The sequence below is a fragment of the Notolabrus celidotus genome, chromosome 3 (genome assembly GCF_009762535.1).
Source record: "Notolabrus celidotus isolate fNotCel1 chromosome 3, fNotCel1.pri, whole genome shotgun sequence".
Lineage (NCBI taxonomy): Eukaryota > Metazoa > Chordata > Actinopteri > Labriformes > Labridae > Notolabrus > Notolabrus celidotus.
Genome location: NC_048274.1, coordinates 28,869,910 through 28,895,482, shown reverse-complemented (window position 1 = coordinate 28,895,482; position 25,573 = coordinate 28,869,910). Strand labels below are relative to the sequence as shown.

At 41.3% G+C, this 25,573-nt stretch overlaps 1 protein-coding gene and 1 long non-coding RNA gene across 2 annotated transcripts in view; one reads left to right on the top strand and one right to left on the bottom strand.

Moving 5' to 3' along the window:
- Window positions 1-25,573, bottom strand: part of si:dkey-205h23.2 (CUGBP Elav-like family member 4) — a 145,995-nt gene that overhangs the window by 104,857 nt on the left and 15,565 nt on the right.
- On the top strand, window positions 15,940-17,160 carry LOC117810895. Its single transcript, XR_004630873.1, has 3 exons — window positions 15,940-16,126; window positions 16,673-16,742; window positions 16,852-17,160. It is a non-coding gene; the product is annotated as an uncharacterized LOC117810895 (long non-coding RNA).

Sequence of the window (25,573 nt, the reverse complement as noted above, 5' to 3'; positions counted from 1 at the left end):
AATAAGTGTCTTCTCCAGCAAGTCATTAATCACACTATAATCACCAAAGCAATTTTGTCGCAACAGCAAAAGGCAGAGAAATCCTTCAACCTGTTTTTTGAACAAATTCACACTTACATATTCATTAGGTTCATTTACCGAGCATTACTAAAACAAAAATGCTTTTTACAACTTTTACACGAATAATACAATCATACAGCAATGTGTTTTGATGTCATATTGTTTTTGGCTTGTTTGTATAAATGGATTTAGTAAGCTATTTTTCTAACTAAAATTGACATTTTGACTGTAATTTTTTATCAACCAGCATCCAATCTCAGAACCAATCTGTTATTTTCTGATGATGATATATGCCTCTGGGAATGATGGACCCTCTTGGGGTTTCATGTGTAGCCAACAGTTAGCGAGAACCACCACCTTCATCCAGGACCTCTTTTTCCATGTGCTGCATTGTTTACAGTTCAGTGAGCCACTCAACAAGCAAAATGTGAGTTCAGACCAAAATTGAGGCAAAATTTGCCTATAGAGATATGTCTGTGAAATAAATGCTGTTCTTTCTTGGTTTATTACACCCCTTAGAGTAGCGCGCATTTATCTGTTCCTGGTGAGTCGCAGTTTCACTGTAATAATAATTAACTCAGAGGCAACACTCTGGTATACAACAGCGGTATGAACCAGAGATGGAAACCAACTTTCTTGTACTTCAATTGCAAATAACAGGCCAGAAGTTGACAAAGTAACAAAATCATGATGCAGACTTAAGAAATGTGAACATGTAAGCTTTGTGAGGTCTGAAAGAGAGGAAAACATTTTTGTTTGTGTCCAGACTGTCAGATGATCATTTCTGATGCATCTCAGGAAGACTGGTAATCTAAATGCACATTTCCTTTAGAGACGCTGCTTCAATGAAAATAAAAAAGATGTAGAGTGGATAGTTAGCTTTACTTGCATGCAGATGTCTGTTTATAAAGATGAATAAATTGCATCAACAGATTTTATTGCACCTGCTTTTGCTCTTCATATGGGCTGTCTCTCCTGCATATGTCTAAAGTCTGATGATATGTGATTGTTCAGAACTATTCAAACTATGCACTACAAACAGAAACCACAACTCTTCACACACTCAAATCCAGATCCCAGATTCTTCTTTTAAATGTTGACACTATGAATAGAGATTGACTGGCACCCCAAACACCCCCTTTTAAAGGCTGATCTGTAGTAGGTCTGTAAAAAATAATTATAAAGCAAGATAGAAAACTTTGATGTCAGTCAGTTTTTTAAATGGATGAACTTCCTGAACAATTAAATGATTCTATTGAAAGCATTCAGTTATGTAACTGTTCTTAATCTGCTCGTTTTATCAACGGCAGTGTTTAATCATTAAATGCAGTTCAAAAACATTTTGTGTAGACATTTTCTGCAGCGTAGAGGCTGATAGAGACTCTCCGGAGAAGCATGTAGGCTGAACTGATGTAAGGGAGAATTTTTCCTCTCCCTCTTCCTCACTGTAACAACCTCCCTGAGTATTTCATCGCTGCATATGCTGCTGCTTAAAGCGCCGCTGAGATTTATGCCGTTGTCAGCTCACAAGGGTGCAATCAGAAATAAAGATCCCATAAACCCCTCTGATGTGTCCGCAGGTACATCAGTACTGGGTTATTGCTGATAGCGAATAAAAACCACGCAACTGTATGTTTGGTGGTTTTTCTTTTTCTCATTGGAAGTTAAAGCTTACATAGTTAAGCGCTGAGTGATGACCCGGAAACCTTCGAATCCTGATTAGACCTTATAGCACAGTTTTACAAATACACTGACGTCAACAACAAAGCAAGTTTACTTCCTTCCTTGCTTCATTCACAGCAGCATTACGCAGGTTGATAATGAAGCGAAGATTTGTCTGCCAGAGAAAGAAAAGAGATTAGGATGGAGGAGAGAACATGCACGTCACGTCAAAGCTTCAGGCCCCTTTGTTTTAATCCTAAGTAATGCTGATTTCCTCTGGGTTGCTGGGGTTGCCAAGAGTGCCAGTGTGTGTGGTGTGTGTGTGTGTGTGTGTGTGTGTGTGTGTGTGTGTGTGTGTGTGTGTGTGTGTGTGTGTGTGTGTGTGTGTTTGTTGTTGCATGTTTGTGTTTGCAATATGTGTGTAAGCATGTGTGTGTTTAGATTGTTTGTCCACTCATGAAGTCAAGCCAGGTTGGCATCTGCTTCATTGTGTACGGTCCTAGTGTGAGTCTGAATGAGTGTGTATGAGTAACACTTGGACCCCACACATTATACACTGTGTCCTGTGTGTGTGTGTGTGTGTGTGTGTGTGTGTGTGTGTGTGTGTGTGTGTGTGTGTGTGTGTGTGTGTGTGTGTGTGTGTGAGTGTGTATGTGTGTGTGTTTGTGTGTGTGTGTGATTATATGTGCATGTTTGTGTGTGTGTGTGTGTATGTGTGTGTGTGTGTTTATATGTGCATGTTTATGTGTGTGTGCCCACCTGGCTATCTCTCAACGGGTTACATAAGTATGTGTGAACCCTTCAGGGGACTCCCCAGCATCAGGTCCAGCTGGCACATTTTTCCCGCTCTTAGCTTTGCCTTTGAACTCAATCAAAGTGCTGATGTTTTTCTTTTTTTAAATCTTTTCCTACATCGTTATTGTTTTATTTTTCATTTTAATTGATTTATTTGTTCTCAAGATAGACTAAACCGGGGTGACTAACAGGGCTTAGCTGATACAAGCCCACATCACTCATGAGACAATTCACTTTTCCATTCTGTATTTTCATGGTCAGGTTGTCTGTTGTTCCGCTTGGATAGATGGTATCTATTCAATCTGGTAAGGCTCCAATATGTGGTCAAACTGTACGAAGACAAAATAAAAATAAGTAAACATCCGTAACTGTCCGAATGTTTGTGCAGTTCGATGACTGATGGGAAAAGTAACAGCGTGAAGGCCGATGTATAAGAGGTGTCTCCTCCTGTCTGTATGAGACCGCAGGGTAGTAATCAAAGAGGTGGCATTTCTCGGGCTGAGCTGAGGTTGCACTGCAAAAACACACCTCCCACCCCCCAACCCCAAAACCCCCCTCTGGGCTTCTCAAGGGCCGTCTATCCCACTCCATCGCATCACCGCAGCGACAGCTCTCCCTCGCCTCCCCATCAATCCCCCTGGCCAGTCGCAGCTCTTCCCCGATCTCAATGCCAGCTCCTCAGCCAGTCAGCAGCTGCCCGACAACGCCGGGCCTGACAATCGCTTACCCTGCCGGCTTCAAGTCTGTCAACCCCCAGCCTGTCAAATTACTGTCAGCGTAAACAGTGGGGGAGGAAGAGGAGGAAGGTGGAAAGGGTGAAAGTGGATGGGTAAAAGGAGTGGCGAGAGCAGGGTGGGGTATGAAATGGAGAGAGTGCCACAGACACACACATACAACTCTGACATATATATCACTCACCCCATCTTTCTGATGCTGGCACCCGCTCACTCCCATCAATGTCCCCCTCCTCTCTCTTTTCCCCATTTTTCTTTCAGGTAATTCCCTCGGTCACATCAGTCCTACTCATCTCTCCATGCTCCCCCTTTCCCTCCCCCTGCTGCCCCGCCGCCACACATGTTCCATCTCTATCCCCACCGGTCCCGAAGCACCAGCTCAACATCACTTTGATTCAAAAAAAGGGATGAAAAAAAGAAGAAGACGAAGAAGAAGAAGGGAAAAAAGTAATGGGCAGAAAAATGAAATGACTTTCTGGGCCCTCACGTAAAAGCGTGGCTCACTCTTCGAGACAGGCAATATTCCCTCAATTATTGCCACTCACAGAACCCTCTTCGCCACTGGATGAAGTTTTAATTCCAGGCCTCCAATAAAATGGATGCCCCAGATATAATGTGGAAATAACCTCTCAGTGTTTCAGGATTTGCATGACAGTGTACTGTACATGTGAGTGCTACACACATGCACTGTACATGTGAGTGGGTGTGTTCTATAATTGGGTATGTGGAAGCCTCACATTGATCTGACAGCTATAGCCACGGGTTCTTGGCTATGAACTCCTCCTTTATTCTTCATAACTGGAATCAATTAATGTTCAGTTATTAACATATTCAAAACCACGTATGGCTATGATGTGGATGTACATGAGCCAATAAATCTATACTGCTTCAAGTGACCATGCAGCAAGTTTCTCCATCACTGAGATGAGAGATGCTCATAAAGCAACTGGTTTAACAGTACACAATCTGTTTCCATAATATTTTATAGGAAGCGAGTGTGGTTGGCCATGTAAATGTTGGTGTAAAGGGTTGGGGGAAGACACTTTAACACTTGTTCTGGTGTTCTACTGGAAAGAAGGAAACGTTTTATTCTTATTGCGCTGACAAATATCCATGTTCACTACTGCCTGAGTTATAGTAGTCGTTCTTGGATTTCCGATTTTCATTCAAGGCATATTTATTGTTTTAGTACTCCACTGATCAGCCATAATTTTATGACCACTGGCAGATGAAGGGAATAACATTGATTATCTTGTTACAATGGCTCCTGTCAGTGAGTGGGACATGTTAGGCAACAATTAAATATGTTGTCCTCTAAGTTGATGTGTTGGAAGAAGGAAAAATGGGCAAGGACTAGGGCAAGGATGTTGGTGACTTTGGAAAGAGCCAAATGGCTAGACAACTTGGTCAGAGCTTCTGCCACTACAGCTCTTTTTAGGTGTTGCTGGTCTGCAGTGGTCAATGCCTCCCAAAAGTGGTCATAGGAAGGAAAGCGAAGTGAACCAGCTGGGACAAGGTAATTGGCAACGAAGGCTCAGTTTTGTGCATGGGAGTGACCAAAGAGATCAGCTACTGGAGCTCGGATTCTGACAAAGTAAATGCTGGTGCTGATAGAAAGGTGTCCGAGCACAGTGCATCCTGCTTTGTTGCATATGGGGCGGGATAGTCACAGACTGGTCAGGGTGCCAATGCTGACCCCGTCAACTACGAAAAGGGCACACAATGGGTAAATGAGCATCAGAGCTTTAAAATTGGAACTGTTTAGTTCTCACATTATCAGACATTTGGTTGGAACGTCAAAATGGACCAAAGTCCAAAATAAATTTACCAGGCATCAGGGGCAAACTGGCCTAGAACTCCATCAGTCTGAGTTAGACCAAGATATATATGATTTTAACTTTTGTAGAAAAATAGTTCTTGCACTTCCAATTCCGACCACCCTCCCTGTTACAGATCGTCTTTACGTAGTGATGAGGTGCTGGACTCATTTGCCAACCTTGTGACCCCAGGCACTCTGCTTTCTGATTGGTCAGGGGAGGGGAGTGGTCCTGCTGTGCATAGATGAGTGCTCAGATAATTGGTTGAGAGAATTGGGAGTCGTCAGCGGCCACTCAAACAGAAATGGGTCTAGCCAGCTGAGCTCCCAGGTCCTTAAGTGCCGTTTTAACACAGTCATTCCCCCCACCTTTTAATTGCGATCTGACATTGAGGGCATGGACGTGGCCCTGGCCTACGGTCATAAACTGATGCATACTTTTCGTATGCACGAGTACTTAGGCAAACACACATATGGGGAGAAATGTGTCAGACCGATACTGATGATCCACAAAAGACACACACCCACATGAAGACTACAAAACACAAATCTTTCCACATTACTGACACACTGGAGAGAATAAACATGGCAGAAAATGGAGCTATGTCTCTGACTCAGAGAGAGAAAGAGAGAGAGAGAGAGCAGGGAAAAGAGAAGCTTTGTCTTGGGTGTAGCTGTGGGGATCGATAGGTTTAACCAGCAGGGGCTTGGGTTTGTGGAACAGGAAGAGACGCAGGCAGGAGGTTAGGGCTGGGCAGAACAGCCTGGAAATGCTTTATCACCACTACCAGCAAGGCACTGTCTCCCATCAGGGGCGCAAGAAGCTTAGGGGCTTGAGAGGCTGTGTGTATATGTGTGTGTGTGTGTCTGCGTTGTGCAGGGATAAGTCTGTGTGAATGCATGAACTGCATGCGACAAATATTACATTATCGTTTGGGGTGTTTCACTTGCATGCTGGTCTAGTTTGATTCAACCTGGCATCTTCGGAAGAGCTCAGGGAAGCTTTTAGCCATTGTTTGTGTTTTGCCCTCCGATACCTAGCCAGGTTTCGATGAAGCCATTGGAGAGAAATGAATCTCACCTATCTGGTGCATGTGGAGATGGAAGAGAAGAGAGTGAAGAAGAGAAGAGAAGAGAAGAGTGGAGGAGAGATGAAAGCAAAAAGAGGAACCAGGGTGAAAGCTGTAATACCAGGCAAGGCATGCTGCTTATTCACACTGACATTAGCTCAAAGACCAAAAGTGCTATTATTCTCCTGTCTACATTTCTCAACAATTTGGATCAAAGAAGGAGGTTTCTCAAGGAGAAAAGGGAGAAAAGAGAAGTGAAGAAAACCGATGATTGGAATGTGAGGAAAGGAAATTTGAGGCAAGTTGAAACACTTGGAAAGGTGGATTTGACGTCATGAAAAAGAAGAAAAGAGGAAAAGACAAAAGAGTTGTTGAGGCAAGAGGAGGCTGACGCACACACACCACACTCTTGTATACCCACTGGTGACAATGACATCACTAGGTTCAGGGTTTCAGACTGGGTTTAAACGCACCATCTCTGCTGCTCTGAAGCTAAAAATGTTGCACTAAAATGATGTGGGGGGAGACAACGTACTTTTTGGCAAATAACAGATTATCTTCCAGTGTCACATCATCACTCAGCCCATTGTATATTTGAAATTCAGACTTTTCCCAAATGCAATTCTGATTATTTATTTTTTTTAAGCCAAAAATATCATTGCATGTTGAAAAATCTTAAAATTAGATTAATCCCATGTGAGTTATTTATCTTAAATACAAACAGATTTGGTCTGACAATTTCATTCATTAATCCAGACAAGTCATACAGTAATTGAGTTGAATAAGTTGGCCTAATGTCTTAGTCCTCTAAACAAACAATCTTGTCATAATTTGTTTTTAATCGGATTGCATTGTTTTGGCTGATAAAATACGCTAACATGTATTATTATGAGTAATGAGAGCATGGGGACTTACTGAAGCACATTTCTCTTTCCAAACAGTAAAAGAGACTGATCGTGTTCGTACACCAGATGCAAATCAACCCGTCTTGCTGTTTATTGATTTTGAAATTGTTTGATGTGGATGATGCCAAATTTTACCTTTCACCTGAATCAGACAACCTCTGTACTTTGATCCCAGTGTTTTAATTAAAATGCTCTCTCCTGCTTGATATTAGGATTAGTGGGGGTTTAGGAGCAGACTGTGAAATTTAATTTGCTGATATTTTCAGCTATATTAAAGAACAGGTAAACAACTGCAGACCTTTCAAATAATCCTCTCTATTTCCAAGTGCCGTTTGGGTGGTTTAAAATCCTTTCAAAAAAAGAATTCAGGAGCAGCGTTGCGTAATCTCTTGTGTACTATACATTAGTGCGTTGTACTCTTTGGTACCATTTTAATTTAGTTCACTGATTCTCTTTATGAAGTGTGGTGGTGCCCCTGCTAATTCCTGGAGATTAAGATAAGACTAAAGTGCAATCAATTAGGTACATTCTTAAAACTTTGCTCCATTGTTTGTTCCATTTGAATCTATTTCCCTTTTTAAAATTGCATCCATTATTATGAATACATCAGTGGATTCTAATTGTGTGGTTTGTATTGACAAAAATACATATTCTTCATTTCATTAAGAGTATGTATTAATTGTAAATGTAGCTGACACAAAGCTACATTAGCTGTGAAGCTAGGTGAAGTCATCGCCTTAAGAGAAAGGAATTTCTCTTAACCCTTCTGTTACCCTCAAATTTACTAACATCTTTTATCCTCTGGGTCAATTTGACCCCAGCAATTGAAACCTCCAGAAACTGATTGTTACCCAGGTTTATGTGTCAGGTACTTTATGTTTCTTTGTTGACTACCTAAATAGCCCTTTAAATAAAATATATTTAAATTTAATATTTCAAGCATAAACACAATTTAAAGCATTTAGAAAGACTTTATTCGTAAAACAGAACATCAAACTGCTGCAAGTTTGTCATGCTCTCGTCGGCTCTGCCTTGTTTCTATGTTATCAAAATGTATGACACAGGACACATCATTGAATGTCTTTAGAGACATTGTGGCTGGAAATATTATATCTCAATCTAAAGGTTGGTGGTTCAATCCCAGCTCCCGCAAGCACATGCGGAATTGTCCTTGGTTATATTGACCTCAATATCATCCAAAACAACCAAAACAAATGTGTGTAAAATGTTGATATTTCTTATATTATATACAGCTAAAACAGCCTGGGGTCAAATTGACCCCAAGGAACACCGATTTGTACATTTTTTCAGGGAATTGGAACATATCAACATTTTAATTTTGCGTTTTCCCTGTTGTCCCCATTAAGTTCGGAAAATTCATGAAATATGATGTTAGTCATTCATTTAGAGACGTTAAACATTGAATGGGGTCTAATTGACCCCAAGGTTAATAGGAGGGTTAACATAATAGTAATATTCTGCTAATTCATGTTAGCAAAGGTAGCTGAGAGGGGGTAAGAATGTGCATACATAGACCTTCTTCTGAAAAAAAACAGACTCTGGGAATGAGCTACAAGTTACATGTAAATTTACTTGAGAAGACTTGATTTGCTTTTCCAAAATAGTCATGACGCGTTAGAAAGACCTAAAAAGTTGACTAAATGGGGGCAAATCTACAAGAGTCTGAGCTGTCGAGCTTGTCTCAAAACAACAGGAACCTGCTTAACCGCTGACATGTATGACTCAAACACTCTGCCATCCGCTCTAATTTTCCCATTTAACTCTGTGGGTAAACTGAGAGGACATGATCAACTGTCAAGCATTTTTCCTGCCTACCTCCGAAAAAAAACACATTCACAGATTTATTTTAATCTGCATGAGCATGATGATTTGAAAATATTTAAAGATCCAGCTCATTCAAAACATTTTGGCACTTGTAAAAAAGCATGCTGCACATTGAGGGGGTGTTAGCATACAGCTGCTCCAATTCAGAGCTATTCCAACAAGTGTAATCATCACAAACAAAACGCAAACTGATGAATACAGACCTTACATTCCTGCTTCTGCATACAATATCTCAACGTACAGGATTGCATATATAGGGATTACATTAGTTTGACCATACATAGCTTTATTTAGTCATTTTCTAAGAGTTGAACTGGTTAAAAATATAACAAGTAGAGTAGCCAATTACATGAGGCCAAATGAAATGGTGCACTGAAGGATGTAAGTGGGGAAAAAATCCAGCTGCTCCAAAAATAAGAATGCAGTGTTTTCAGGTGAAGAAAACTGTACTCTGAGAGGGCTGTCTGCATTTCTTTTGGAATAGTACAACAACTTAGTTAAAAATAACTCTACACTCTAACTTATTCAAACTGAGACCTAATGCAAGAGTTTTATTACACATTACGTACGTTTCTTCTTTTGAAAAAAAAATTAAACTCTAAGCCTATTAATCCGCTGCAAAATACATAAGATGATTATACACCATCCTTATAAATGCTTGATTATTTGAGACCAAAGAGGATCTAAATAACCCCGAGGTAAAGCAGAGGTAGGACCCATGCAGCTTAGAAAACTGATAAAGATTTTACCTCCTTTACAAGGGCTAAGGCGAGGCTCGGACCTGTGCAACTTTGGATTCCAAGCACGCTTCCAGTTTGTCAGCTCTGGGAGAATTCTGTAATAGTGGACGTAATGGCAAAAGGAGCATTGTTGTTGGAGTGTGTGTATATGTCTGTGTGTGTGTGTGTGTGTGTGTGTGTGTGTGTGTGTGTGTGTGTGTGTGTGTGTGTGTGTGTGTGTGTGTGTGTGAGTGTGTGTGTGTGTGTGTGCGCGTGTGTGTGTGTGTGTGTGTGTGTGTGTGTGTAGAGAGAGAGGTGGGATGAGGTGTGTTATTGGGGGGGCAGAAGGAGTGAATGGCGGTAGAAAAATGTCTGCAGATGGATGCTGAAACAGCCATACATCCTCGTTAGACCCCCTGTCTCCCAGCAGCCAGTGTAGTCCTTTCATCTCCCACACACACCTGCACACACTCATACAACACACGCGTACAACATACCAAAAATCTGCCAATAATAACTATACACACTGGATTGTTTTCACAATTACTTGCTAGGTAATGAAGAAATCACACATTAACAGAGACACATATATGGCGTAGTATAAACTCCTATACCTTTTTTGCAACAATGGCGTTGCAATACTGGAAATGCTGACTCAACCTAACTTTGGAATGATCCAACCACAGACACAGAGATAAAGATGAGGTGGCCCTTTAGCTCCCTGGTGAACAGTTACAATGCACACACCTGTCCATCAACTCACCATGCCCCAGATTATGCAAACTAATGCCTAACTTAGCCTTAATTTTATCAGAATGGATGTTTTCTCAAATAAATCTATCCCCTGTTCATTGTGTAGGAATAAAGAAATTAGTCATACTGACCAACTCCATTGTTGTATGAGGCTGCAAACATGTTCAGTTCTGCGATAAAAGTGGGCATTCTATCATGGGTGTTAATGAGGTCTCCTTGGTAATCGGAACCAGCTTCAAGTGGACACTTGAGGAACTGCAGTTTTTTTGCACTTACACATTGGCTTCATTTTTTTTAACACTGGAGAATACTGCTTGACAGCACAAGTCTGGAGCTGATAGTAATTTTAATACAAATTTAAAGGTATTTAGCAACACAGTAAAGTATCAGGGAAATAAACCAGTATTCCAATGCTGATAAAAGGAAGATCACAAAAGGGTTTCATGAATATGTATTCCGCTTTCTTTGGCAATTCAGCCATGAGTTTTTTTTTATTGCCCAACTTGATGTTTTACAAAAAAATATCAGTACCAGTGCTGACATTTGGCTGGCAATAAGGCTCTGTTATTGACTATTACCTCTCCATTCACATCCAGTATGTACGGCTATTGATGAAACAGATACGCTCATGAAAAGATTTCCTGGTTTCTTTTTCAACTCACATCTACCCGATTTACCACTATTTACAACTGCCTGACAATAATCTCTTTAATCCCAACAAATCCTCTATCCTATCCTCAAGGATTCCAACCTTTATGCCCTGAAAAATAACAAGTGTCTTTGATACTAACTACCACCCTCTCTCTAACCCACAAGACACCACCCGCTACCCTGCACTATCCACTGGAAAATTCCCCCAAGCATCCCAAGCAGCCTTTCCAGTCATGTCCTTTTATATGTCGTCAACCCCTCCCCAGTCCACCCGCAACAAACCCCAAAGAGAGCTGGCAGAACCACAGTCAAGCAAACAAACAAAGATGCAAGCAGCCGTCCTGGACAGCTCACGCCAACATCTGCATTTGTGGCCTCTCATTTTTGTCGACACACAAAAAACGCTCACGAAGATGCCATTGTGCACTTATGGTAGTGCCATCACAGCGGCATGCAGGGCTCACGGCTTCCACGCTTGAGGCAGTCAGAGGTCAGTAATGAATATACATGTGTGGTCTGCAGCCGGGATGATACTGGGAGAAGTAGAGCGAGGGAGGAAGATGAATATTGAGTTAACGTGCTGGGCAGAGGTACGGCTGCATTCCCAGTTCCTCCGCCACAATGTCCTCTGCTGTTAGTCTCAGTCTGGCTTGTGAACATAAATATTTACACGGCTGTCAAAGAAGGATTTATAGGATGTTCTCTGCTTTTCCCGTAAGATAAATATAAAGTATTTCTTCTTTCTTTTACAGAGGTACGGTTCCTTTTGCACATCAATGAAATTCTTCTCTTAGGGCTGTCAGTGCGGCCGTGTTTTCTTTGTATTGTGTGCTAAGGGTGTTAATATTGTCTTATTATATTGACAGTTCTCATCTTTGCCTGTTTCAATAACCAAAACGCAGCAAAAGAAGTGCTGTAATATGAACAGTTTGGATATTTCCAGCTGGTGAAATAAAGGAGAGGCAATAAAGCACAGACAATATGCTTATTGTCTTTCTTTGTAATACTGGATGCAATATCATTGCTGCAGGATAACCTGTCTGATGTTTATTTTTTGTGCGGCTGTGTGTGTCCAGACAAACTGTAAATGTTTGTGACCGCTATTGGAATATTCTCAGTCGACGCAGCACCAATGCAAACACCTTTCTTTTCTCTATTTTCTCTCCCACCTCTTCCCCCCTGATTCTTTCCTAATCTGCCAATGCCAAATCTATTTTGTTATGTTACTCCTCTGATATGTTGGCATGTAATTAACTCCTTGGCATGCACTGTGGGTTGTCATTTGCATGGTAATAAATCTCTGCTTCTTACTGTAGGTGTGTGTGCTTAGCTTCGGCAAACATCCCTATCAAACTCTTATCAACTCCCCCGACTCCGACCTGTTTGGTCCGAGAGGAGTAATCGTCATTTCCAGGTGGGCAGAACACCGTGATTAAACATTGTGTTTAGTTTTTTTTTATGAATGTATTTAAGGGGGAGTTGTGGCAAAAGAAGCTTTTGGACAAGTGATTTCTATTAATCCAACTGTGCATTTAAAGCCTGGTCTTTATTTGTTCCTCCAAGTCCTCTGCCATCCATTACAGAGTCATTTCCTTTTGTCCACTTTATCAACTTTAAGGATCATCTCTCCTGGAGATCCCTGGCTCCTGTCCAGCCATCACTTACATACAGCATGTAATCCAGAAGAAGAGGTCAAAGCGTGTGTTTGTGTGATGTGTAAGGATTCCTGTGCCCCTGGATGCACACACACACACACACAAATAACGGGATGAAAGAGATGAGGCATTTGGGGCTAGAGAAGAGGAGGTGTGCAAAGGGGTGTGAGGTGATTATATGTGTGTGTTTTGAGAGATGGATGAACGGAGTAAAGATTGCACTCATCTGTCGTGCTACAGTGCTCCCATCAGGTCTAATGAGTGTGCCGGGGTGACCTCAGTCTCGTAGGTTCACAGGCCTGATTAAACATCGTCTCCGTGTCTGCTCAAGGGGGGAAGCCGGGCAGACCAGCACCAGCTCGCAGCTCTTCTCTTCACCCCCCTCAAACAGCCCCCGCTTTGCTCCCCTCCATCGTCCTAATAGCCCCTTCTGATCTCACCCGATTTATCTCTATCACACACACACACACACACACATCCACACATGATGCTTCACTCTCCTTTGGTTTGACTGTCATATGTCTGTATTAGCAGTCAGTGTCTTGGCTTTTGACTCAGATGTTCGACATTTCGACGTTAGCATTTAGAAATACAGTACATGTTTGCTGTTTCCAAATACTGACTCACTTTTCCTTGACTACCATCCCTCTGTGTTTGTTCAGAGTTAGAAAGCCGTAATGAGGCTGAGGTTGAGGGATGATGATTAACTGCAACAGGATCCAGGAACCGGAGTAACTCATGATAAGACAGCTTTCTGTGGAGACTTTGATTTATTTGGCTGTAAGGTGCAGAATATCAGCCGTTTCTCTCTGAGCTGGAGGCCGTGTGGGGTCACAAGTGGGAGACATGCAGTTAAGACGCAGCAAGTCAGTGCGTTTTAATCTTTCTCCCTTCACTTTGATCTCGCTAACTTCAGTGGAAAGCTTGCTCAAATCATCACTGAGACATTTTAAAGGGTTGCAATTAGGGCCAAATAGCCTGTCGTTTATCAAGAGCCTTTCATGTCCATGGTTTTATTTTATGAACGCAATCGATTGTCTCTGCGGTGTCGGAGCACAAACCAACCTAACCTCTACTTGTGCTCCTATAGGTGAGAGCGATGGTTGCAGGCAGGCCATCGCTCCAGCTGCAGAGAGAGAGAGAGATGGAGGGTGATTTGGCAGGCTGGAACACAATGACCAGCACTCCTCTCGCATTTACACCAGAGCAATCAGACAGCCTGGGTTGGTCAAAAATACAGCAGCTAGTCAAGAAGAAATGCCAAGAGCTCCAGGCATGTGTTTTGGTTTTTTTTGCTTTCAGGGTGGGGCTCAGCATTTTGGAAAAGAGATTGAGAAAACCAGAGAGAGGTCAAAGAAGGAGAGAAAATTATGGAGAGAGAGATAGCAGTAAGAGGGAGTAAACAAAGCTTGTGTGTGCTACAGTTATGTGTTATTTACATCACTGCTCCAGTGAAATGCTCAGCTTCTTTGAAGACAGACGGCTTGAGAGAAAGACATGTGGCCGACACTTAGACAAAGAGAGAGGGAAGCTGCACACACACACACACACACACACACACACACACACACACACACACACACACACACACACACACACACACAAGCCAAGGATTTGTAAACCTACCAGAAAGTGATGCACACGATGAGCACATTCATCAATATTTATATCCTTAAACTATGGAATAAATGCCTTAAATACATGAAATGTGCATTCTTTAAAGATTTGGTCTGCAGGAGCTGTCCTACATGCATTTTTATTAGCAGCCTATATTATTGCAGAAATGTACATACACATACACAAACAAGCAAATTATCTTATATCACACATTGTGCACTTGCATGCACACACACAGACACACACAGTGAGACACGCAGCAGCTGAGCAGATCTCCAGCAGTGCGGGGCAGGAGAGGAGGCTGCAGGGCCCTGACCACATAATCATCTCCTAGAGAGTGATCATCAAGGCCTCCAACATCACTGCACAAATACACCAACCTTGGACCCCCCGGCATGAGCAAGGAGGGAGGAGGAGGGAAGACAAGAGTGTTTACAGGAAAAAAGGGGAGGGAGAGAGAAAATAGAAAAGAGTGGGGAAAAGATTGGAAGAAAAAGGAAATTAAAAAGTGTAAAGCAGAGGCAAGGCGAAGGGAAGATGGGGGAAGGGGGACAGATAATTCAAAAGACAGAAAGAAAGAGTAAACAACAGAAAGGGAGAATAGATGGATGTTGTGCTGACAGGGAAGGGGAAACGATAAAGAAAATTAGGCGGAGCGAGATATGTGTGGCTCTATTTTGATGGGCTGGGTAGAGAGGAGGAAGACTATTTGGAAGAGAAGAAGTGAAAGGGCAAGATGGGGGTCTGTGTTTACAGAAGAAAAGGAGAGAAGAAAATAATGAAAAAAGACAAGAATAAGAGGGGAAGGGACAAATTGGACGTGAAAACGGGGCTGAGCTGACAGGAAACGGCCACGGAGGAAAAAAGAAAGAGAAAAAGGATAAAAAAGAGAAAGAAAGAGATGGGAAAGAGACATAAAGTAAGAGACAGAAATAAAAGAGAGAGTGTATCTGTTTGCCACGCATGAATGTACAGCAGCGTTGCCCTGGAAACGGCAGCCGCTTGGATTATGAGCTGATTAGTTGCCCTCCTCCTTGAACCCCCCCCCAACTGGGCTGCCTCCACTCAATAGAGTGTGTGCATGCTACCTGGGACACGGCCTGATGAACAATCACACACACACACACACACACACACACACACACACACACACACACACACACACAAACACGCACAATAATCTCAGTCTTTACTCTTGGTTGCCCATTGTATTCACTGTAGCCAATACCTTTCCACGTCAACATCTCAATCTTTCACTCTCTGCTGGACTGTGCCTGTATGTGTGCATGTGTGTGTGCTTCTGTATGGTGTGTGTGTGTATGTGACGTGGCAGGGTGCTAATCTTGGCCCTTATCTTTGCCTGCAGCTCTGCTCACATTCCCTTCTCCACCAGCACCTTATCTGCCATCGCTGTCAATCAGAGCAGATCAGGCAACCTACAGCTGAGTCCGCTCGACCCCCCCACCTCCACCCCCACCGACCAGCCTCCCTACATGTCCATTACCAATCCTCACACCATGAATCCCATAGCCTGCAGCATCTCACACATCTATCAAACACATGGAGACTTGCATGCAAATAAAGACTATACACTCTAACGAATTGCTGTAAATTTACAAGGAAATTTCAACAATAAGATCCTGTTATGTTTAAATACAGGACAACCCTGTATAATTACGGTTTATAACATTATTTTACTGTATTATTGCTTCAAGGAAATAAAACAGCAATTTCTTGTAATTTTTGCATTGCATTTTGGGAAAAAGAATGTGAGACCACATGCTTGGAAGGAGAGCGGAGTAAGAAGACAAATTTCCACCCAACTCCATCCTAACAACAAACAGGTGAGTGCCTTACTGCTTTGCTTGTTAAAATTGGCAAAAACCATCACTTACTAAGTTTGAAGTCATTTGTGAGATTAGCATTAGCTAGAGTTTGACATGACACAAAAACAGCAGTCACACAGAGTGAGTAAATTTTGCCAGCTAACATTAGCTTGATCTTAACAGTTGCTGAATGGGAAATCTCCACAAAGCATTTTCTTGTAATTTAAATGTTGGTAGGGGTTGTTATATGGGTCTGCAATGCGTTGAAACATATAAATTAAAAGTGGCAACCTCCAAAAATTTATACTGCAGTTTTTACAGTATAAATTGTGCGTGTTGTTCACAGCCTCATAAATAAAACCGAATTGGTCAGAGATTGGTCTGACAAGCAGAACAGGCCTCCTCTTTCTTTATTCAAAAAGGGAGACACTGATAATAGTATCAATAATAAAATACAGAGAATTATTTTTGCTTTTTTGCTACTTTTATTTTGTCCTTGTCATACTTTTTAACTTCTTTTCAAACTACCAATCATAAAATTATTTACAATTTGAACTGTCCTAGGAATCCGTCACAGCAACTGATATGGAGAGAACCCTCCCACTTCCCACAACTCCTCGGCTGATACTGCATGGTATGTATGACATTTTCTTATTCTTTTTATGTTTAGATGAGCCACCAAAGTGTTTCCTGTAATTCAATAACTAATAGTCCCAACTCTGACATGCACTCTTGTTTTTCAGGCGGGACATCGGGATCAACCCTGAGCGGGACACAAAGGCTGTACAGGGCAAAGAGAAGGTCAAAAAGAGCTCTGGCAGACCTCCGCTCTCAAGTCTCCTAAAAAGAGTAATGGACTTCGAGTGGGACTTCATGTAGTCAGTGATACACACACGCAGACACAGACATACACACACATACACACACACGCAGTCACAGACATACACACACACGCAGACACACACATGCAGACACACACAGCGATTCCTAATACAGTGCATAGCTGTATGTATGTTCAATTTCAATAAAGACAGACATGGTTTGAAAAGACACTTTGAAGTTTGATTATTTGTCTTGACATTTTAAGTTGCAGTTTCAAAGGCTGTTTATTTATCACATTAAAACATGTTGTTTATAACATGGCATGCAAGGGGTGATTTATCAAATCAATAGCTTTAGAAAAATAAATATATTGTCAATTTTGTTAGAAGGAAATTGATTAACAGCAAAGTGTAGTATTTTGCTACAATTAACAGTAACAATCTGCAAATATACCTATAATATAAAAAGTGTAAATATACGTTAAGAAGCTGCTAAACTTTTCAACAGTATTTTCCTGTTAAGGTTTAAAATAACAGCTGTTTGCAGTATTTATAAAAACATTAGCAAACTGTAAATTTCAGCAACAGCAATATACCGTGAATTTTACAGTAACTTCCTGGCAACCCTACTGCCAGTTGTTTACCGTTTTTTAACAAGGGGAATTTCTAAGAGTGTAGAAGATCATCAAAATTTCACCTTTTTTTCTGTCTTTGCGTTTACCCTAAATGCACCCATTGTTTTTCTGACTTCTGACATCACAGCAGTAACCATGTCATGCTTATTTCCTCCTTTTAGGACCTTATTTGCATGTTTGACTAAAGAATTCTGCATCATTTCCGGCTAAGAACCAGATAAGTTCTTTTAACCTACTCATAGTAAAAACAAGGGTAAAATCTACGTTGAAGGAATAGAAGCAAAGTACAGCAGTTACTCAGCAGACATTGCAGCACACTGCAAACAACAAACTATACTCACTTCTCGTCCAAATATCTTATTACACTTAAAACAAGTCACATTTACCTGACAAGTCCAGAAATAAATATGATATTAAGATAAGCCAAGCCAAAAACAAGGACTTAATTGATTGTATTTATAAAAATGTGTTAATGCAGACAGTCAATTTATTTTACACGTTTCTGGAAATAGGATGTATTCTTTCTTAGCAAAATATATATTTTTTTTTCACCAGAAATAAGACAAATACACATGCTAAGATTTTAAGTTTTTGTAGTTCAAACAGAAGTTGCTCTTCTATCATAGTTCTACTGCAGCTTCTTTTTTCAGCTTACCAGAGGTGATACAATCATCATTGTATTCTAAAGTCAAGGCCACTCAGTCAAAAGTTTAACTAGAAACCAAGATGATATATATGAGTTTATTTTATTATGCACTTTTTTTCTTTTTGATGGTTAAATTAACTTGAGAAAGTATGTCGTTAGGGTTTTAGTTTCCATACAATGTACTTGAAGTTCAAGTATTCTCTCAGATTTTGCTGTGTGCTATGCCTGTGCCAGTAGGATTTTCAACTTGTAATGATAGAATTGTTAATATTCTAATCTTCCTGATGGATATTCTTTTACAATAAGACTTCCACCAAAAGTATCCGACATCTTGCTAAAGCCAGACTGGATGGGTTTTAAAAATGGATTAATATGTGCAGGTTGGCCTGGTAGTTTGGGTGTGTGCCCCATATAGTGTGTGGCCCTCATCAGAGGAGTCGCTGTCCACAAGGCTTTGCTCCATGTCTTCCCCCTCTCTCTACTCCCGACATTTCCTGACTCTTTTCAGCATCAATAAAGGAAAAAAATGGCCCCAAAATGAAAATCTTTGAAAATGTACATTATGGTCTTCCACTGCAAAAGAACAGGCAAAACAGTACTACAGTGGCAGACATGCAAATGAAAACACATTCCAGCCCAACAGAACTCCAATCCAGCAGGGCCACTGACCTCCCACCTGCCTTCACACTGGGAAATACACCGATCTAAATGCCTTGCACACACACAATCACTAACCCAACCACTAATCAGGAGCACTAATCCACACTGCTGGCATTTCTGGTTCACAAGCCTCACCATGAGGGCAGCTGCACTGCAGGTACAACAAAAGGAGGGGAAAAAAATAAAATAGCACAAATCCCTTTTGGGCTGGTTTAATATTTTTAGGCGAGGGCACTTTTATGTGGGGGCAGGTGTGCTCCGGCTCCCTAATGCTGAAGTAATTGTAGATAATGGAGTTTTAAGGACAGCTGCTGATGCGGGTTTAAGTAGGATTTGGGTAGAGATTTATGGTGGAGGAAAAATGGGCGGACGGGTGGAAAAGTTGGAGAGGTGTGAGCGTGAGGGAGTGATGGAGGAGGTGGAAGAGGAGATGCAGAGGTTAGGGGAGAGGGGGTCTGTCTCGAGTAAACGCAGCTAAGGTGAGAAGCAGGAGGTAAGGCAGAGAGATGGAAAAAAAAAAGAAATGGCTCTCTCCTCTTGAAGAAAAAGCTTTAGGATTGAGAGGGTAAACAAAAAATTAACTCATCCATAGTTTAGTGCGAAACGAGAGCCCGTCTGGCCAGTGCTTCTGGAGAAAAGGGGGTTATAGAGGGCACAAGCTGGATGACTAATTGGGGAGGATACGAAATGAGGCTTGACTCAATCCACACCCTTGAATCAACTCTGCCCTACAGTATGCATCAAATGGGCTCCCTAAGTGGTGCTTTTCCATTGATTATACTCTTTCAATGTTACGCTCCAGCTCCTTGTTGGAGAAATTTGACATAAAAAAGAGAGAGGGAGATCTAAAGGGGGCAGTTGAAAAACCGGTCAATACTTAGAAGAGGCAAAGCAGAAAAAGAAGAAAAGCAGAGGGTGAGTAATATCATATAAACAGATAGCCATGAAAGTAGTTTGATAGAAAGAGAAAAAGAGAGAGAGGACAAGGTGTGTAAAAAGTGAGTTTGGCTCGCCGTAAACGCAGCGGTGCATGCCACTCCGCCTGGCATGGCACTCACACTTTATGAGGTGTGGAGGGGCCATCTCCCTCGCCTCTCTGCCCGTTTTAATGATACAGTTTAAATGGAAAAGCTGGAGCTTCAGTCGGCACCAAGGACTCCACTCCCTTTGGTCCACCCGCTCACACACAGCACACACGGACCTCGGCAGGCATGCATACATGTATATGTTCACTCACATGTATGCAAATCAATGCACACAATATAAGCATGATCTCAGGGAATGTTGAGCTTTTTTTGAAAACAAAAAATCACATTTGGGCTAATCTTAGTCTGAAAATGTGCAAAAACAGAACCTAAATCTTTTCTTTTTTTATAACAGTTAATCTGAGCTTACTAAAATGGATCTGACCCTAAGAGAAAACAAGAAAACCAGAACAAGAACTGGTCTGCAAATTCACAGTCAGCCTTTGTATGGAATGGCCTCATGGGAGGAGGTTTAAACATCTGTAGCTTGTCTCGTACAGATAGGAACTCGAGTTAATAGAATTTCCGTAAAAATATAACACACATCCTCACACACCCTCTATACACCTTCCACATGCTGTATAGATGATCACAGGCCCGAGGCAGAGCCTTGGATGAGAGCGTGGAGCGACAGTGCTGAAGCCAGGAGGTGAAACTGGCTGTCAGAGCTGTGAAGTCTCCTCAGATCTGCCCCAGGTGCCTGGACACTGTACAGACAGCAGAGACGCTTTTTACCCACAGCCCTCACCTATCACTGTAACCTCTCAGAAGAGAACATACTGCAGTAATGCAATATTGATCTGACAATGTACTATGTGTGTGTATGTGTACGTACGTGTGTGTTTGGATGAGGTGTGTGCTCACCAGCCTTGTGTACAAGTGACTGAGCTGTGTGAACTTTGGAGTTGTGTGTTGCATTGTTTGTGTAACTGTGCGTGTGGTTGTGTGTGTGCGTGTGTGTGTGTGTGTGTGTGTGTGTGTGTGTGTGTGTGTGTGTGTGTGTGTGTGTGTGTGTGTGTGTGTGTGTGATGGAGAGGTGGCTATGAGAGCGCAGCATTAATAAGCAAGAGGTGAGGTGTTAGCCTTGGTGCTATTTCTGACACCTCCCTGTCAGAGCCTTCCTCTGTGATGGCAGGACTGACTGAACAGAAACTAGCGGGGGCCTGTGCACCCTCATTTCACCTTTCACTTTCTGTATCACCATCGTGTTCCCTCTCATTTTCTGTTCACACACTATCGACCTGTCTGTGATAAGAACATGTTGTACGAGTGAATATCTACAGGTACGATTGCATCTAATTGTCATCATGCTAGCTGGGTAGGCATAAATTAAACCTTAAAAATAATTGTGAGACTTTGCTAGCTTGAATTTCCTTCAGATGAAGCATTCTTTAGTATTGTATCTGTTTGTATGTTTTAAATTTTAAGTCTCTTTGAACAAAAGTTTATTACTGAAACCAGGGAATTATAATTTCATTAAGTTTCCATTTTCAACATTGTTTCATTGAGTTTATTATCTAAGTGCTGTTCTTTTTGTCTTAGTAATTACCAATACTTTGAAACCTTTGGCTAACTTTGAAAATTAAATACTAGCCCACATTAAAGATTGCACATGAAAGAATGAAAACAGCACTTTGTGTTTGATTTTAGGATATTTATTTGATGTTATCAATAGAAAGCCCTGGCATTAGATGATAACAGACTAAAGCAAGTTTGATGCAATACTTGGTCTAATTAAGCAAACTGTTCATTCCCATTGCTACAATTTCAAGTTGTAATAAGCCTTTTAGAAATGTAAGACAAACAAAGAGTGAGGGGAAATGATAAAAACTAACAGAGGGACTCATTTTCAATTTCTCTTCTTAATACTAATTTTCTGTTTCTGCTAAGAAAACTTTATTTCCCTGTTTGTGTGAGTCATTAGCTCCACTCACAGAGCCTATTCAAGGAGGAAATGTAAGACTGTAATTTTGCTAAATTTTTGTTCGACAGGTACAAAAGCAAAATGAAGGGGGTGGTGGCTGAATTGCATGACCTTTGTTTAAAAAGGGCCTTGTGTCTGTGAATCAGTCTTTAGAGGATAAAGGGACAGCAATGTTCTTCTATGAAAAAAAAAAAGTGAGAGACACAAAAAAAATGGACTAAATAGATCAAAAGAGCAAAGAAAAAAGGAAAGGAAGAAAAAAAGGACTACACAGACTCAAAAGAATACTTAGTTGGGAAATTAGACAATAAGTTCAAATGTTCAAGTTGTTCTACCACAAAAAGAAATTAAAGATTATATGTTGAATAAAACAGTCTTTGTTCGCTGGCCAGAAAACCCTTCCTAAAGTCAAAAAGATAGGAGACAAATCCTGAGTCCTTGTTCTGTGCTAAAACTCATTCCAAAGTTCGGCTGAAACTTGAATGAGACTTCAGACATCGGAGTTAATCAAATAAAGTCTTTTTAGTACAAAACTCCTCCTTCGCTACTTTGCAGAGCTTTGGTTGAGAAATAGAATCACATCGAGTGGATTTTGTGCTAAAAAAACTGTGAGCTTTGCACTTTTGCAAAGTATCTGTTAAAGGCCTTGAAACAATGTGAACATCTCCTTTACTGGACTACACAAAACTACAAAGACACACACATAGTATAGTATAGTATATGGACTGACTCATAGGAGCCGAGAAACAGCAGTTATTCCCAGTGCAATAAAACAGGCAGACTAACTAATGGAACCACCCACACAGCAAACATACTTTTTTATCACACACCACCATCCCTACAAACAAACACACACTCTCACACACAAACACACTTTTTGTCCCAGCCCACTCTTTGCTCGTTAGCAGCTACATCAGGTGGTTGTTTTTTCTTTTTTTCTTGTTGCAACTGTGACACAGTCTGGCTATGGCTCTGTGTATCTGCTGAGAGCACACCACCCAAAATACTTCACTTAACAAACTCTGGTGATTACAGTTTGACTTTCTCGCTGTCTCCTTCTCTCCCTCCTGTCTTTAATCAGCATGTAAACAAGCGCAAGGTCATTTTCTTTCTTAAACGAAATGGGGGAGATAAGAGGAGCGTGGCGTAGTTAATCCTTTGGACACGCTGATGGAGGAGTTTGTCCTGGTGATGCTCGGCTGGTAATTATGCAAGAATACATCTCCTCTCCTCCTCTCTCTAACTCTATATCTCTCCCTCTCTTTCTCATGATGACTCATCAGTTTATCTATTTCCTCTTTTTGCTCTTTTCCTTCTTCTCTGGCTCTCTGTTTCACCCCCTCTCTTTTCTTTCTTCTCTCTCCCAAAATGCTAGACATCCAATGACATATTTTCTAAATAAAGAGGTGCCTACGAGGTCCCCTTTGTTTGTACGTCACCTATGAATGAAGATTACTGTCAAATAGGCGCAAGATTTCCACAAGTCTATGTGTGATTAAACGCGGTGTTTGACAACTCAGAGTGATTTGCTGAACTCAGCATGGTAATGTTTTCTTTACCTCTTGTTTTCTCTTTGAACAAATAGGTGCAGATTGCCTGGAAGCCTGCAGTGATTGCCAGAATGTGTTGTGGATTTCCTGACAGGAAGCATAGAAGGAAAGGAAACAAAGAGGGAAAGGAAAGGGAAAAACTAGGGAAAGACTGAAAAAATGTTCACGCTTCTTGCAGCTGTCTTAGGAAATGATAACACCTTTGGTGTTACCAACTTATTTTGGGGTGTCAACATGTATTTCTTCTCAGAAATCACTTTCTTTGAAATGAGATGGAGACATCCTTCACTGCGCAACTTTAAAGTATGATCCACACCTTGATCTCCTCAAATTGATCTCCTCAAATTGAATGGAATAGGAAGTTAATTAGCAGAATCGAACAGTCTTTTTGATGATTTTGAGGTAAAAATCTTGCCTCACATATTAATTTTTGGCTTCCCCTTTCTACTTGTTATTTCCAAACAGCCTTATCTTGATGCAACACAAACTTTGATGTTTAATTGGTTTTGGAAATGTCATCTTCCAGGGTGTAACTACGAGACAGCGATCCAGCCCGAGAAAAAGACTAAAAGCATCTTTCCTGGAGGTATGACAGCACCCGGGCCTCATTTCCATCCCCCTCCTCTATTTGTCAGCCTTCTCCTCTTCCCCAGTGAAGCAGCAATGTTAACAATGCTGTCCCCACATTTACCAGTTCTGCCTCATTACAGCTAAAGAAGTGGATAAATTAGCCGGGGATAGCATGCACGGCGGAGTCCGACTCCACCTGTCAGCCAGGGAAAGATAGTGAATGTGTCGACTCGGAGGAAGGGTGTGAAGAAACCGCTCAGCTTACAAGCTTCAGCACATATTAAAATAAAACCAGTCCAGTGAGGCTCAGGCTTATCCTTCCAAAGTAAAAACCTGTGCTATGTCTTTCAATGTTTTTGGAAAACAGGCCATCTTATTCTAAAAAGGATTTCCTCTGGATCTCTAATACTGAATCTATCAACTGAAAAATGTATTTCATACAGCTCGTCATTTTTCTACAGACATTTTTTCATCATAAAATAAAATTCCTGATTCTTACTTTGACACCTAATAGAAACTTTTCCGTTACGGCTGTGGTACAAATTAATGTTATTTTGTTAAATTGCGTCATTTTTGTGCCTTTCTGCACACCATCGTGAGAGTGCCGCAACATCTTCCTTCTTCCTGTTGCCACCATGATGTAATCAACGCTTCTGAAAAGCACATTTTACTTTATAAGACTTGCAGAATGCTCAGTTGACAAGTTGACCTCCTACGAGCAAAGCATACAGGTGTAGTTGATCAGACAGATGTTAGCAGGCAACCAAATCAGTGAAGTCACCATGGCATTATCTTTGGAGCAAATCACCACAGACCTGTGGATGAAACTCTTTGAAGCTATTTGAAGTCTATTTATCAAAGTCCTGGGTCACACTGGTGTAGCAGTGCAGCATTTCTAATCATAAAGGCTTTATTTGAAAATAAATATCTAGTTGTAGGTAACAGGAAGCCCTGAGAATTACAAAAACAGTGAAGCAGTCACAGTATCACCTCAGCATCAATATTTAGAAAGTTACTCATCATCCATCATCACTTAAGTTTGTAGTGGATGAAAGTGTTGCTTTTATATGAAGTAAAACTATTTAGTTTTCTCATGTGGCTTGCTAAATGACCAAATGCTTCTGGCAATGAGACAAATGCACCACAAAACCAGAAACAGCAGTTCCTCTTGATTCTTAGATTGCCAATTATAAGGCAGAAACAAGGAAATAGTAATTTGCCTATTTGATTAAACTTCAGTCTGGCCAGCTGTGAAGTTTTTCAGTGTGGATGAAATAACTGAATGAGCAAACATGCAGGTTTCGCAAAGGAAAGATGACTTTCTACAAATTGTGGAAGAGTTTAAACTTGCTTCTGTAGCTTGGATTTTCCACCTGAACAGCCTGGACACCAGCCTGTTTTACTGTATTGCAGTATATGTTCAAGCTCCAAAGGACAAATGGACCTGGTTGTCGCCATCCTCTGAACACCCAGACTGTCCTGCCCTGCGGCCTTTAAAAAGCACTATCTCTCTTGCTCGTTTGTCCAGCGCCTCTGGCCTGCCATCTTTATGGGCTGGTTAAAGGCTCTCTCACAATCCACTATGTTTGCACCCTGTCCACACACTGATGCAACTAAAAAAGAGCCTGGCATTC